Below are 13,849 nucleotides of genomic sequence, written 5' to 3'. Positions count from 1 at the left end.
CAGGGGAGGTGATGGCTATGTTAATTAACTTGATTGTGATAATCATTGTGGAAATTAGTAATGGGAAAAACTCACTAAAATGGAGTCAGGAGTTTTTGGCAGGGAGAGCTCTCACGCTCTACCACTTGTAGTCAATTGCAAATCCAACAGGAAGAGAGGGACTTGACCTTACACAGACTTGACCTTTCACATGGATACCACTCTACTACCTCATCCAGAGAAGGAGACACTTTCCTCATCCCCAGCACAACTGTTCAGCCAATGAGAAGCCACCATACTTTGAACCCCCAGTTTATTCCAATGGACTTTAGCTCATAACGACCTTCTGTGAGAAATAAGCCCACTGACCCAATCAAAGGAGGGGATGCGGAGCCCGGAGCACAGTGAAGTGAGGCTTTAATCAACGTTCTTGCAAGACGGGTGTCTGGTGGGCAGACACATGGGGCAGTTACAGCAGACAATTTATCTGCTAGTGTGCAAGTCCCTCCCCTGGTTCCTCATTGGCTGGGCACTACAGAGGCAAGTCCCTCTCCTGGTTCCTCATTGGCTAAGCACTACAGAGTAAATCCCTCCCCTGATTCCTCATTAGCTGAGCACTTCAGAGGTTACAGCCTTACCCAGATGTCACCTATGCCCATGTAAGGCAAAAAGTAATCTGATTGGAGCAAATGTACATTTTCTGGGGGTGATGCAGAGACTTTCAGTCCCTCCTTTGTTCATTGGCACATGCTCATTGCAGAACCCATGAAAATAAGCCCACGAAACAGAGAGGGGAAGAAGAACCAGCGAGTGAAGTGTCCAAGTGTTTGGGACTCCATTATGGAGGGGGAGGGGAGTCATACATATTTCTAATAGGTTGTAAACCTACTGTTAACTAGACAGCACAGCTTTTATTTGGTATTTCTGAAAATGATTCATCTCCCTTATGTCTCACACCAACTTACCCCCTTTCTCCTAAAAAACAACAACAACAACAAAAAAATGGCTTACTTCTCTTTTGTTCCTGGACTTGCCTGTGCTTTTGCCCCAGCTTGTTTGTCCCAGTTTGCAATTCTCTTTTATTCCCAAATCCATCTTTTGCTGCTAAAATAACTGGCAGTTTTACTTTTAAGGTTAACATAATTTTACAATCTAGATGGATGTCAAAATATCACGTTGAATGCCTTACATATACACAATCATACTTCAGTAAAGCTGGAAAAAAAAATAGCAGACATAAAAGAAGGAAATATGATCCATAACTAGAAGATGAAATAAGAGTCAGAAATATCAGAGATGATGAGATTAGCAGATAAGAATATAAAATAACTATTGTGTTACTTATATTCAAGAATCTATAGGGAAACATGAAAAATAATTTAGTGAGAGACAGAAAACATGAAAAAGATCCATATACAACTTGTGGAGCTAAAAAATACATCTGAAATTTTAAAAAATGCACTGGATGGATATAAAGGATACTATTATGATAATTTTTCAGTGTATCATTCTAACCATTAAATGTAAGTCATCTTCATTCATACACACAAAAGCTTTTCAGTGGCTCAACAAAGGGAAAAAAAAAACCCAAATTGTTACTGATATTTTTAAGCTGGAAAGTCCTGGCCATCGCTGTGCCATGAAACCTAGATGTGCTCCAATTTCGTGAACATTGGTGCTATGGATTATTGAGGCTCGCTTGACTGTGCATGTCAGAATCCACGAGTTTAATTAAAGTTATGATGCGAACAAAGAGTGTCCATTAGACAAGAAGAATTTGGTCTTGGCAAGTGATATTTGCATCAATTTGCTTAATTAGATCAGTACTTTTAAAACAATTTGTAAAGCATAGGATTAAAGGCCTGAATTTCAAAGGATTTAGCAGAAGCCACAATCATGGTTTCAAACAAATCATCTGCAAGAAATTGTAGGCTGAAAATAGCAATTAGCAGCCCACAGAAAAAATTTTAATGGAGACCATTTCTATCAATTGAATAACCATGTATAATATGGCTTGGCACGAATCACTGATAACTTAACCTTCACCAAATTTTTCAGAGTGGAAGCAAATGGCCCCTCTTGTTTATTTCAGACTAGATTTCAAACAAAAATTAATCCCAGGTGCAAAAATATTCTGGGTCGTTTTGGCTTTGGGGGAAAGCAACAAAGGAGACAGGGTTGGCAAAGCTCAGTCCTCACGCCTTACCTCTTAGACTTCACATTCGGTCCTAACCTTACCTATCCATCCTCGCATTTTAAGAAAAGTGAATACAGTACCTCGATACATGGAATCAGTCAGTACCACTGACTGATTATAATTCAAAAGTTATAACTCAAAAGGCCATTGAAATAGGTTTTTTACTTATTCCCAAACAAATAGCTTAATCAGTAACTTGGCTCATTCCTCTTCCTGAAAGAGAAAATATTTTGGGGAAAAATAATCACATGAAGAAGGTAACCAATTATTATATGGCATGATCCTACCTATATGGAGAACCTAAAAACACAAACAGACCCAAAGGAAAAGAGATCAGATTTGTGGTTATGGGCATGCTGAGTAGGGAGCATTTGGAAGTCAAAACTTCCGATAAGAAGATAAGTACTGGGGATGTAATGTATAAGATAATGACTATAGTTAACACTGCTGTATGATATATTTGGAAATTGCTAAGAGAGTAGATTTTAAAAGCGCTTATCATATGAAAAAAAATTGGGGTTAACTATGTGAGGTGATGGATGTTAACTAAACTCACCGAGGTGATCATTTTGCACGATGTGTAGGTCAAATCGTTATGCTGAACACCTTAAACTTATACAGGCTGCATGTCAACTATTTCTTAATAAAACTGAAAAAAAAAAAGCTAAGAGGTCAGTGGCTGTAGTGAAGTCAGGGGGTGAGGAGAATAGGAGAAAGGAGTCAGAGAACAATGGAAAACAAGACATAGGCCTGAAAGGCTTGAGCGAAGAAATGTGGGCATCTGCCTTCACTTTATCAGAGTTACTCTAGCTGCTCTATGTAGAACCCACCTGGGGACAAAGACAGAACAGGAGGAGCCAGTAGGAGGCTACAGTCGTAAGTCAGGCAGAGGTCCAAGTGCCTTGGGCCAGCTGGTGACAGCGGGGGCTGCAAGGATGCAGAAACGGGAGAGGGGAGTGCGCTGAAGGAAGAAACCCACTGGCTGGACCTGAGGAACTTGAAGAATGAAATTGCCACTTACTGATAAAGGAAGACCAAATGAACAGAAAGTTTTAGAAGGAAAGTTGTTTTGGACATGTTGATGTATCTCTTGTCATTGTCATCTTTGGATATAAACGTCAAGTCAGATGTCGGCTAAATGAATCTAGAGTGTGGGGAACGATCCAGGTTGTAACTACAAATTTAGGAGTCAAGGATATAGACATGATACTTTAAGCCATGAGATGAGAGGAAATTCCCCGAAGAGTTAAGGTCGATGAAAAGGAGTGATCAACTGTATTAAGTTTCTCTGATTAGAAAGATGAAAGAATTGACCATTGCAATTATGTGGATGGTGGTCTTTGTGAGGTGCTGTGTAGCCATCAGGAGACAGAAATCTTTTTTTTTTTTTTTAAGTTTATTTATTTATCAGAGAGAGAGAGAGAGAGAGAGAGAGAGGGAGAGAATCCTAAGCAGGCTCCACATCAGCAGTGCTGAGCCAGACTTGGAGCCTGAACTCACCAACCATGAAATTATGACCTTACCAGAGTCAGACGCTTAATCGACAGAGCCACCCAGGTGCGCCAGGAGGCAGAAATCGAGTGCTAGGGTCAGGGTTAGTTCAGCCTACCCAGTCACCGGGTACAAAGACCGAGTTGTGAGGGATAAGGCTAGAAGGTGAGCAGGGTCTGTGTCTGGGAAGGTTTGAAGCAGGGCAGTGACATGCCCATGGTTTCGTTTCAGAACAACGTCCTGTTGACAACGTGGAACAAGCAGTCAAACGTGTGCGTGCCGATAACAGGACGTTCTCAACGTGTGTCAATATGTTCAGGTTACACTGGGGAAACTCACTTAAGGGTCCCGGTTTTACTGACTGACCGATATTGACCCACAGAGGTAGGGACATCTCCACGCCCCTACTCAGCAGGAAGAAGCTACAAAGATGAGACCTTCCGCCTTCAACAACCTTAAAGATTTAAGGGTCCAAATTGTTCAGCGGGGACATAAGGCAAGCCGGGGGTCGCGCACAAGCTAGCACCCCTCGCCTCCTCCCCAAGGTGGGCTATGTACGTGCCTCGGGAGCTCCTGGTTGTCCAAGAACAAAGGAAAGGACAGAAAACAGACGGCTGATCTGTCAAGAGTCTCCACCCGTTTACAAATATCTTAGTACAAAAAAAAGGGGGTGGGGGGGCAATCTTATCAATAGCCTAAAGTCCAGGGACGCCCCACTGTCTTAATGTTAATGCTTTGCCAGAGGGAAAAACAACCTTAGCTTGACAACAGCTAGGCCTCCAGCAAGCGGTGAGTCTTTAGTCTATGGAAAATCCCTTTTTTTTTTTTTTTTAATTTTTTTTTTTCAACGTTTATTTATTTTTGGGACAGAGAGAGACAGAGCATGAACGGGGGAGGGGCAGAGAGAGAGGGAGACACAGAATCGGAAACAGGCTCCAGGCTCTGAGCCATCAGCCCAGAGCCTGACGCGGGGCTCGAACTCACGGACCGCGAGATCGTGACCTGGCTGAAGTCGGACGCTTAACCGACTGCGCCACCCAGGCGCCCCTGGAAAATCCCTTTAAGAGACTTCCTCTTCTAACTAACTTGGATGTAAATTGAAAACATAAAAGAAATATAAAGAGATGAAATAAAATAAAATCATAAGAAAATATAAATAAATAAATAAATAAATAAATAAATAAGAAACTTCCTCTTGACTTTACCTTCCCCAACTCCATAGTCTATAAGCAGTCACTCTTCATAACCACAGTGCAGCTCTTTTGGCCCACGGGTCCCGTCCTGGTGCTTTAATAAAATCACCTTTTTGCACGAAAAACAAAAAAAAAGAGTCCTCGTTTTATTTTACTTTCTTCCCACGGATTCCTTCTATTTAGCATTTCATTTCAGACAACGATCAGTTGCCTCAATGATTTAGTGGTGCTGCAATTTTATTATCTCGTAGAGGCACCTAAGTCCTTTCTGTCCCTGCTATACCTACAAGTCAACTATTGTATTGGCAATTAGCATCAGTCAGAATGAAGACAAAGGATCTTTAATGAATAGAGTTTTATTTTCCAGAAATTGATTTACATCAAACTACTCAGAGATACATGTTTATATACAGTGAAATCCACCTATTAAAAAAACCAAAAAAACAAAAAAACTGTCTTCCCCGGGGCGCCTGGGTGGCTCAGTCCGTTAAGCGTCCCACTTCGGCTCAGGTCAAGATCTCACAGTTTGTGAGTTTGAGCCCTGCATCCGGCTCTGTGCTGACAGCTCAGAGCCTGGAGCCTGCTTCCGATTCTGTGTCTCCCTCTCTTCCTCTCTGCCCCTCCCCTGCTTACACTCTATCTCTCTTTCTGTCTCAAAAATAAATACACATTTAAAGAAATAAAAAATAAATTTAAAAAACTGTCTTCCTTTCTTCTCCTTTAGCAGGAAAAAAAAAACTGTCTTTCTTTCTTTTCCTTTAGCGTACTTTGCCAAGCAAAGATAAATTTTGTCCTTAAAATAAAAACCAAGATCTCAATTTTTAATCCCAGGACACTTTTTTCCTCTACATATGACAAAGATTTCTTTCAATCTTTTTTTCCCCCTTTTAAAAAATATTTTGAGAGAGAGTACACACAAGTGAGGGAGAAGCAGGCAGGGAGCGAGAGAATCCCAAGGGGGCTCCATGCTGTCAGCACAGAGCCCGACGTGGGGCTCGATCCCAGAAACCATGAGATCAGGACCTGAGCCAAAACCAAGGGTTGGACGCTTAACCAACTGAGCGACCCAAGTGTCCCAACATTTCTTTCAATCTTAAGTAATATGTCACTGTGACTGTTTCCGTGCAACTCACAGTGGTCTTACGAATTGCTGATAATTAAAATGTTTTCAAGCAATTAATAATTAGTTATTTTAAGGTTATAAAAATGTAACACAAACTCTATGCCTGGAAGAGTTATGATTCATGATTAAAATAATTTGGCTTTAGTAAAACTTTAATAAAACATAATAATGTTGTCACTCAGCTCACAGAACAGTCTGCAACTTAAATATGTATGTTTATAAAGCAATTTAATAGATACTGCTTCATTTCATCCTCAAAATAACTTTTGTGAAGAAGATAGCGTTGCTCGCCGTACTTTCTCTGTGGCAACAGGAGGAAGGGGAAGCAATTTTCCATTTAATAGATGTTCCCAGAAATTACTTCTCTGAAAGAGCTCAGGACAAATTATACTTCATGAATCTCAAGATGTAATAGATTGAGGACCACAACAACTTAGCCAAGTGCTGGGACAAAGCCACATGGAGAAAAAGGAGAGTTGTTGCAATACTTAAGGATCACCCTAAAACTAGCTATATCCCCTCCCACTAAAAAAAAAAAATCCCTTATTCTCTTTAAAGGGTTTTAGCATTTTGATAATTGTCTCTATTATCCATTTGGCTTTGCCTTCCATTGTTGACACGTATCCAGGGGACATAAGAAAAAAATGGACATTGCACTGCCTTAAAGAGAAGAGAGACTCCCTCTTGGTGCACTGGTTCCATTGATTAAAGAAGAGACTCAATTAAGCCAAAGAGTGAAAACTTGAAGATGCACTTGGATTCATGTTGCAGAAGAAAAAGTCACCTTGTGAAATCGTAAAAAACACCCACTCTTCTCACCATCCATGGTAGCTTCATCCAGCTGGGGGGATGGAGACACGGGATGGGGACCAAGATCAAATGGGACGGCTTCGTGTTTATGTAGTACGAAGCTCATTTGTTTCTCAGAAAAACATATTTCCAAAGCATTTGATCATTTTGATTAGTTTCAGAAAACATTAGCTACGTTTCCAAAAGAGGATTCCTTTCTTTCTTGTCTCCTCTAGTAGCTTCTCATTTATCCCAAATAAGTTGCCATGTTAGGCAAACAATAATACAGGCCCCCCAATGAAACTGTAATTCCAGGTAATCAGTCAATCAATCAATCAATCAATCAGTAAATCAATGTCCCAAGTATTTCCTGGAACATACTTAAACTAAAAAATCATTCTTTGTTTGTCTGAAATCCATATTTAATCAGACATCCTATATTTGATCTAGTAACCATCCCAAAATCACTAAAAAGGAATCTCATCCAGGGATTTAATTTCCTCCACTCACTGAATGCACCAGTCTGGCCTTCTAGTTATCTGAAAAGCCTACCTGAGAAATACTTTAATGAGTGAGAATACTTAGCCAAATCTATAGGCATCAGAGGAGCTTTTCATTCCTCTCGTTACCTCTTACAGACCTTTCATTTTACTTCATCCTGTCGTCCCCAAAGAAAACACAGTTACTCTTCTAACACCTGTCTCCTGGTTTTATTATGTTCCAAGACTTCAGAGGCAGTAACTGCTCATTGACTGGAAGCTGTCCTTTCTTCTGCGCATCAAGAAGCCCCAATATCAAAGGAGAGTTTATGTTTTACAAGTACACTCACAGGTGCTTTCCTTAGGAAACAATTGCCATTCCCTCATAAATTAGGAGAAGGTTAAGTTTCCTTTTATCCCCATTACATAGACCCAAAGAATAGATACCACACCTGAAATCAGTGTTTCTGAAATCCCACTATCTAACACAACTTCCTTTTCTTCCACATGCTGGCTCACTTACTCTGATTTTCATTCTTCTCTTGGTCACTGTTTTAACTTTCAATAATTTATGTTTGTGCTCCATTTCTTGATTTTCTAGTGTAAGATTATTTCTCTTGACTCCCGCTATCAAAGACCAATAAACTTGCATGTTACAATTCCTCCACCTCATCTCCCACCCCTCTTTTCCTAATTTTGATTAAATAACCATTCTTTTATGCACTTCTTGCTTTCGAATGGTGGTGTGCTTCAATATCTCTTATTTGATACATGTGCTTAAAATTCTGTCTTCTGTCCTCACCAGGCGGTGTGAGGAAAGACTTTACCTCCTGTTCCTTGTCCTTCCCCACCCACTGCCTGTAGGTTCATAGGTTCTGTTATTATTTCTACATTGTGGAGATGCATGATATTTTTACTCAATCCTGCTTCCAGAGCTCCTGCGGATATTTAGCCTTAATTCCATTTTAATGTTTTTTTTTTTCTTTTACCTCTTGTTTGGCTAGATGTCTTCATCAAGTAGTTTCTTCAAGAAAAACTCATACTGTATCTTCTGGGTTTTTGAATAGCTGGAAACATCTGTCTGCCTCTTGCCTTTACACTTGAATTATGCTTGAACTGAACTCCATAAAAAATTCTTTCTTTCCAAAGACATGCTTCAACATTTCTCGAATATTTCCTCACATTAAAAATTGCTTTGGGGGCACCGGGGTGGCTCAGTGGGTTAAGCGTCCGACTTCAGCTCAGGTCATGATCTCTCAGTCTGTGAGTTCAAGCCCCAAGTCGGGCTGTGTCCTGACAGCTCAGAGCCTGGAACCTGCTTCAGATTCTGTGTCTCCCTCTCTCTCTGCCCCTGCTCATGCTCTGTCTCTCTCCCTCAAAAATAAATAAACATTAAAAAAAATTTAAGGGGCACCTGGGTGGCTCAGTCAGTTGAGTGTCTGGCTTCAGCTCAGGTCATGATCTTGTGGTTCATGAGTTCAAGCCCCGCATCAGGCGCTGTGCTGACAGCTCAGAGCCTGGAGCTTCCTTCCGATTCTGTGTGTGTCTCTCTCTCTCAAAAAATAAAAAATAAACATTAAAAAAAATTTTTTTTAAGTTGCTTTGAGGTCTGAACCCAATATGACTTTTCCCTTCTATTTCATCTTCTTTGTTTTGACCCACAGGGTTCTGCCCTTGCCTTTAATCTTGCAGCCTCGTAACATTACCAGTATATTTTAGAGGCTGCTTTGTCCTTTTTCATCTAGGACACTGGGCGCCATTTTAATCCACAGGCTCAGGCATCCTTTAATAAGGTTTTTTTCTTTACTATGTCTTTGAAATGTTCTGTTCTGTTTTGTTTTTATTTTATTTGTGTTGCTATGCAGACCTCAGGTGCATAGAACTGAGAGATGATATTCTGTAGTTCCTCTTAAATTTTTGTCATACTAGGCCTCTCTGTCATTTTACTTTATGAGTTTATTTACTTGGTTAGTCTATTTTTTGGTTTATTTATCAGTTTATTTACTTTATTACTCCTGGTCCTCTATTATCACTGCTCTTCTCCTTGGGCACCTAACATTTGATCATTATGGTTATCCTTCCTTGAGTATACTACATATCTTTTTTAAGTCTTTCTAAAATCTTTAAAAATAGTTTGTAAACTACTGGTTGGTTGTTAGGCAGTTTTCTATAAATTCTATAGTTTTGTTGTCATTTTAATTTTTATCATTTTTCTAGGTGATTAATGGTGATATACATGATCTTTATGGATTTTTGCCTGTTCACTTATATCTGGAAACCTAGTTGAATTTTTTTGTCTTTGTTTTTCTACGTAGATCAGCTTGGCAGCAAATAACGGTAATTGTCTCACTTCCCTCCCATCTTTTTATAGTTTATTACTTCTTTGGCCCAAACTTCTGGGACTTGTTAATAGCAACAGTGATAATGATTAAACAAACAAACAAACAAAAAAGGGAGACAAGAAGTAAAAAGAGGAAGAGGAAGCAGAGAAGAAGGAAAAAAAAAGAACTCACGGTTATCAAAGTATTCTTATTTTCCAGACACTAATCCGAATGCCTTATTTAAGTAATTTGGTCTTCGAAACACTACAGTGTAGGTACTGCTATTATTTCTATTTTCAAGAAGAAAACAAGGTGCGGAAAATTCCTAGTTTGCCCCAGATTTAGTGCTAGCAAATCCTCTCTGAGCACTTAACGTGTCTTTATGTATTTGAACACTCAAATATTGTGTTCAACAGTATCAACTGTATCAACTAGAGGGATGCCTGGGTGGCTCAGTTGGTTAAGCAACCAACTCTTGATTTCCACTCCGGTCATGATCTCCCGGTTTGTGAGTTTGAACCCCTGCCACCAGCTCTGTGCTGACAGCATGGAGTCTGCTTGAGATTCTCTCTCTCTCTCTCTCTCTCTCTCTCTCTCTCTGCCCCTCCCCTGCTCATGAATGCACCCATGCAAACACACATGCTCTGTCTCTCTCAAAATAAGTAAATAAACTAAAAAATATATATATCAATCATATAGATGCGGGTTTTTTTTATTTTTTTAATGTTATTTTTATTTATTTATTTATTTTTTATTTTTTTTAAATTTTTTTTTTCAACGTTTATTTATTTTTGGGACAGAGAGAGACAGAGCATGAACGGGGGAGGGGCAGAGAGAGAGGGAGACACAGAATCGGAAACAGGCTCCGAGCCATCAGCCCAGAGCCTGACGCGGGGCTCAAACTCACGGAGTGCGAGATTGTGACCTGGCTGAAGTCGGACGCTTAACCGACTGCGCCACCCAGGCGCCCCTATTTTTATTTATTTTTGAAGGAGAGAGAGAGAGAGACAGAGCATGAGTGGGGGAGGAGCAGAGAGAGAGAGGGAGACACAGAATTAGAAGCAGGCTCCAGGCTCTATGCTGTTAGCACAGAGCCCGACGAGGGGCTCGAACTCACGAACTGTGAGATCGTGACCTGAGCCGAAGTAGGACGTTCAACCGACTGAGCCACCCAGGCTCCCTGATCGTATAGTTGTTTTTTTGTTTTTGATTTTTGCTTTCTATAATTCAACTTGTGTCCAAATATTTTTTAATCTTAATACTTTTTACATTATTTTGTATATGTCTTCCATGGCCAAAAATGCATGGTCAAAAAAGTATCTTAAATTCGGCTTACGAGTGACTTTCACTTCTAATGTTTTGTCTTTAGTTCTAGTGCTTTTCTGACCACCGCCACCTCAGTTTATATCTTCTTCTACTGTTTTACCATCTCTTCTTGGAAAAGGCTAAACTCAAGTTATACATTTTAGGTTACGAAGAAATATCAAGCATTTACACTTTAACAGTTTTCTTTCCTATGCGTTCTTGTCACGTTCCTGTTATGTATATTTTTGCCTTTTTTCTTTTGGTATTTAGGTCCCACGCTAGGGTTTTTGTTGGGTATTTATTCAGAATTTATTGGATTCATTAGTCCTAGCCAAGCTACGGTGATTTGCTTTGAGAAAAAAATATATACACGTGACGAGGACAAAGAGATTGAAAGAGAGCCACAAGAAACTTCCATTCAGAAGCTCTGCTCTGCGCTCCCAGCTTTCCTTGCTTCTTCCCTTCGGTTGGTGGGGGGAGAGGCCTGCTCATTACACAGTAAACCCTGTGTGTCATGAGGGTGGTGATTTGAACTTCACACGTATATAACTGTATATACGTCGGTGTATATCGTGCAGGGCAACTTCAATGCCGACTGACACCTGAAAGTCTATCCCTCGTAGAGGTGTCTTTGGGGTTGCTCCCTTCACTTAATACCTTCCACTCTGGGATGTGCAGTGAGGTCAGGAATCTTCCAGACCATGCTGGCCCAGGTACGAGATCATCGATTGGATGCATCGGATTTTTGCGACCCACCGCTAAAAAATGTGGCCTTCCATGAAATTTTAAAAATATGCTTACCTCTGTGTTCTCCCTTCATCCAGCTCAGAATGTACTATATTACCACGTTTTGCAGGTTATTTTCACCACTTGTGACTTAAGATTATGAAAAATGAGATTTTCTTATTTGTTTAAATTCTTTTTCTTTCTTTTCTCAGTTTGGGGGACCATACCTGTCTCTGCTGCTACTTGCAAACACAATGCCTCTAAATATTCATTTATCCATCCATTTTTCTCCCCACCTACTGCTACCACTAGATTTTAAGCCACCATCAGGACAAATGATCATTACATATCCTATCCTGCCCCCACCAATCCATCGTCCACCCCACAAGCAGAGGGGTCATTTCTCAAGATGTAAGTTGGATCCTGGCACAGCCCATCTTAAAAACCCTTAGCATGGCCTTGCTCTTAGGAGAAAATGCGACTTTTCCCACGGCTCAGGGGCTCCCCTAGGCCTACGCAGAGCCTGGCCCCTCCATGCTGTGCACCACACTCTCCCCCTTGCTCCTCTTCCTGTCACCTGGACTTGTCTTGTTCCCTCAAACCTGCCAATCTTCCCTGTGCCCTTCCTTCAGGCTGACACATCCTCCCTGTCCCTTTTCATCTGACTGACCCACACACAGACCAGATTTCACCACAATAGGCACTTCTTCCAGCAAGACCTCAGTAAACATTGTGCTCTATCTCACCTAAGGGTGCTATGGGGCTATTGTTATTATTATTATTTGAGCGAGACAGAGAATAGGGTAGGGGGAAGAGGGAGAGAGAGAGAGAGACAGAGAATCTTATGCAGGCTCCCTGCTTAGAGCAGAGCCTGACATGGGGCTTGATCCCACGGCCCTGGGATCATGACCTGAGCCAAAATCAAGAGTCAGAAACTCAACCAACTGAGCCACCCAGGCACCCTCTCCCTTTTTTTAAATTTTTTTTTTTATTTGAGAGAGAGAGAAGGAGAGTGCAAGTGAGCAACAGGGTGTTATATGCAGTGATGGCAGATTAAGGGGCTACTTTGGTGGTATAATCTGCCCCCTCGGAAGTAAGGGCTCTGGAGTCCAATAAATTCCTCTCTAGCACTCATTAGCAGTGTGATGTGTGTGTATATGTGTGTGTGTGTGCTTTTGAGACAGAGAGAGAGAGAGGGAGGGGGACTTTTGAGAGGGAGAGAGAAAGAGAGAGACTTAAGCAGGCTCCACACTCAACATGGGGCTCAATCTCGACCATGAATCATAACCTAAGCCAAAATCAAGAGACAGACGCTTAACCCACTGAGCCACCCAAGCACCCTTGGGGGCTATTCTTAAAATGGCATTTTAGCTTCATGCTACAGCTTATTTCATGGCCTGTCCCCTGGTGGACAGCTGGCACAGTATGTCACATGACCACCTATCTTGGTAACCTTGTATTCCCAGGGCCTGCAGGAAAGACCAGCAGCTGGAAATAACTAGCAAACATTAACCTAGACGGAATGATCCAGGCAGAGTAAATACGAGGCCCTGGATATACAGATGTAAAAAAAAATTAAGAATATCTTCCTCAAGGAGTTTACATTCCAGTGATACAAAATATAGATTACATAACATATCTGACATTGAAAGTTGTGGGAAGAATCAAGAGGCATTTTCTTTTTATAGCCATTGCATTTGACGTATATTAATGTAATGAAGGAGAATATTAAAAACAAAATACTCCTAGTGGGAAAGCTAAATAACTGTGCTCAGTAAATTCAAATAAGAACTTAATGTCTCAGACAAAGTTGTGAAACGGATAACGGTCACGTTAGACAGCCAACAGCTGAGGTCCCGCTCTGCAGTCAACAGTCAGAAACCCTCCTAAGCGCTTTCCTTCCATGACCTGTTTCCCTCATGCCTTGGACAGAGCAGAATAATGCACTTACTTACTTTGTTCCTTTTAATGTATTGTTTTCAAACAATGGCAGACTTTTGGTGGCTACGAATCTAGAAACTCCCATTCCATCCTGGAGGCTTATATTCGCGGGATTTTAAAAACTAGGGTCAACTACAATAAAAGGGTCCCAGTAAGGTTCAATTGAATAGGGCCAAACAAAGCATCCCGTGACAGTTGCATACTGCGACCATTGTCCAAGATACACCCTGAGTAATGGGTTCTCCCTCTTGACAGTTTGTTGGGACCTGTCTTAACCTTGCAGTATAGGTCTACTATTTGACTCA

Source organism: Lynx canadensis, chromosome F2 (genome assembly GCF_007474595.2).
Source record: "Lynx canadensis isolate LIC74 chromosome F2, mLynCan4.pri.v2, whole genome shotgun sequence".
In the NCBI taxonomy this organism is placed as follows: Eukaryota; Metazoa; Chordata; class Mammalia; order Carnivora; family Felidae; genus Lynx; species Lynx canadensis.
Note: the sequence above shows the minus strand (reverse complement) of the source record.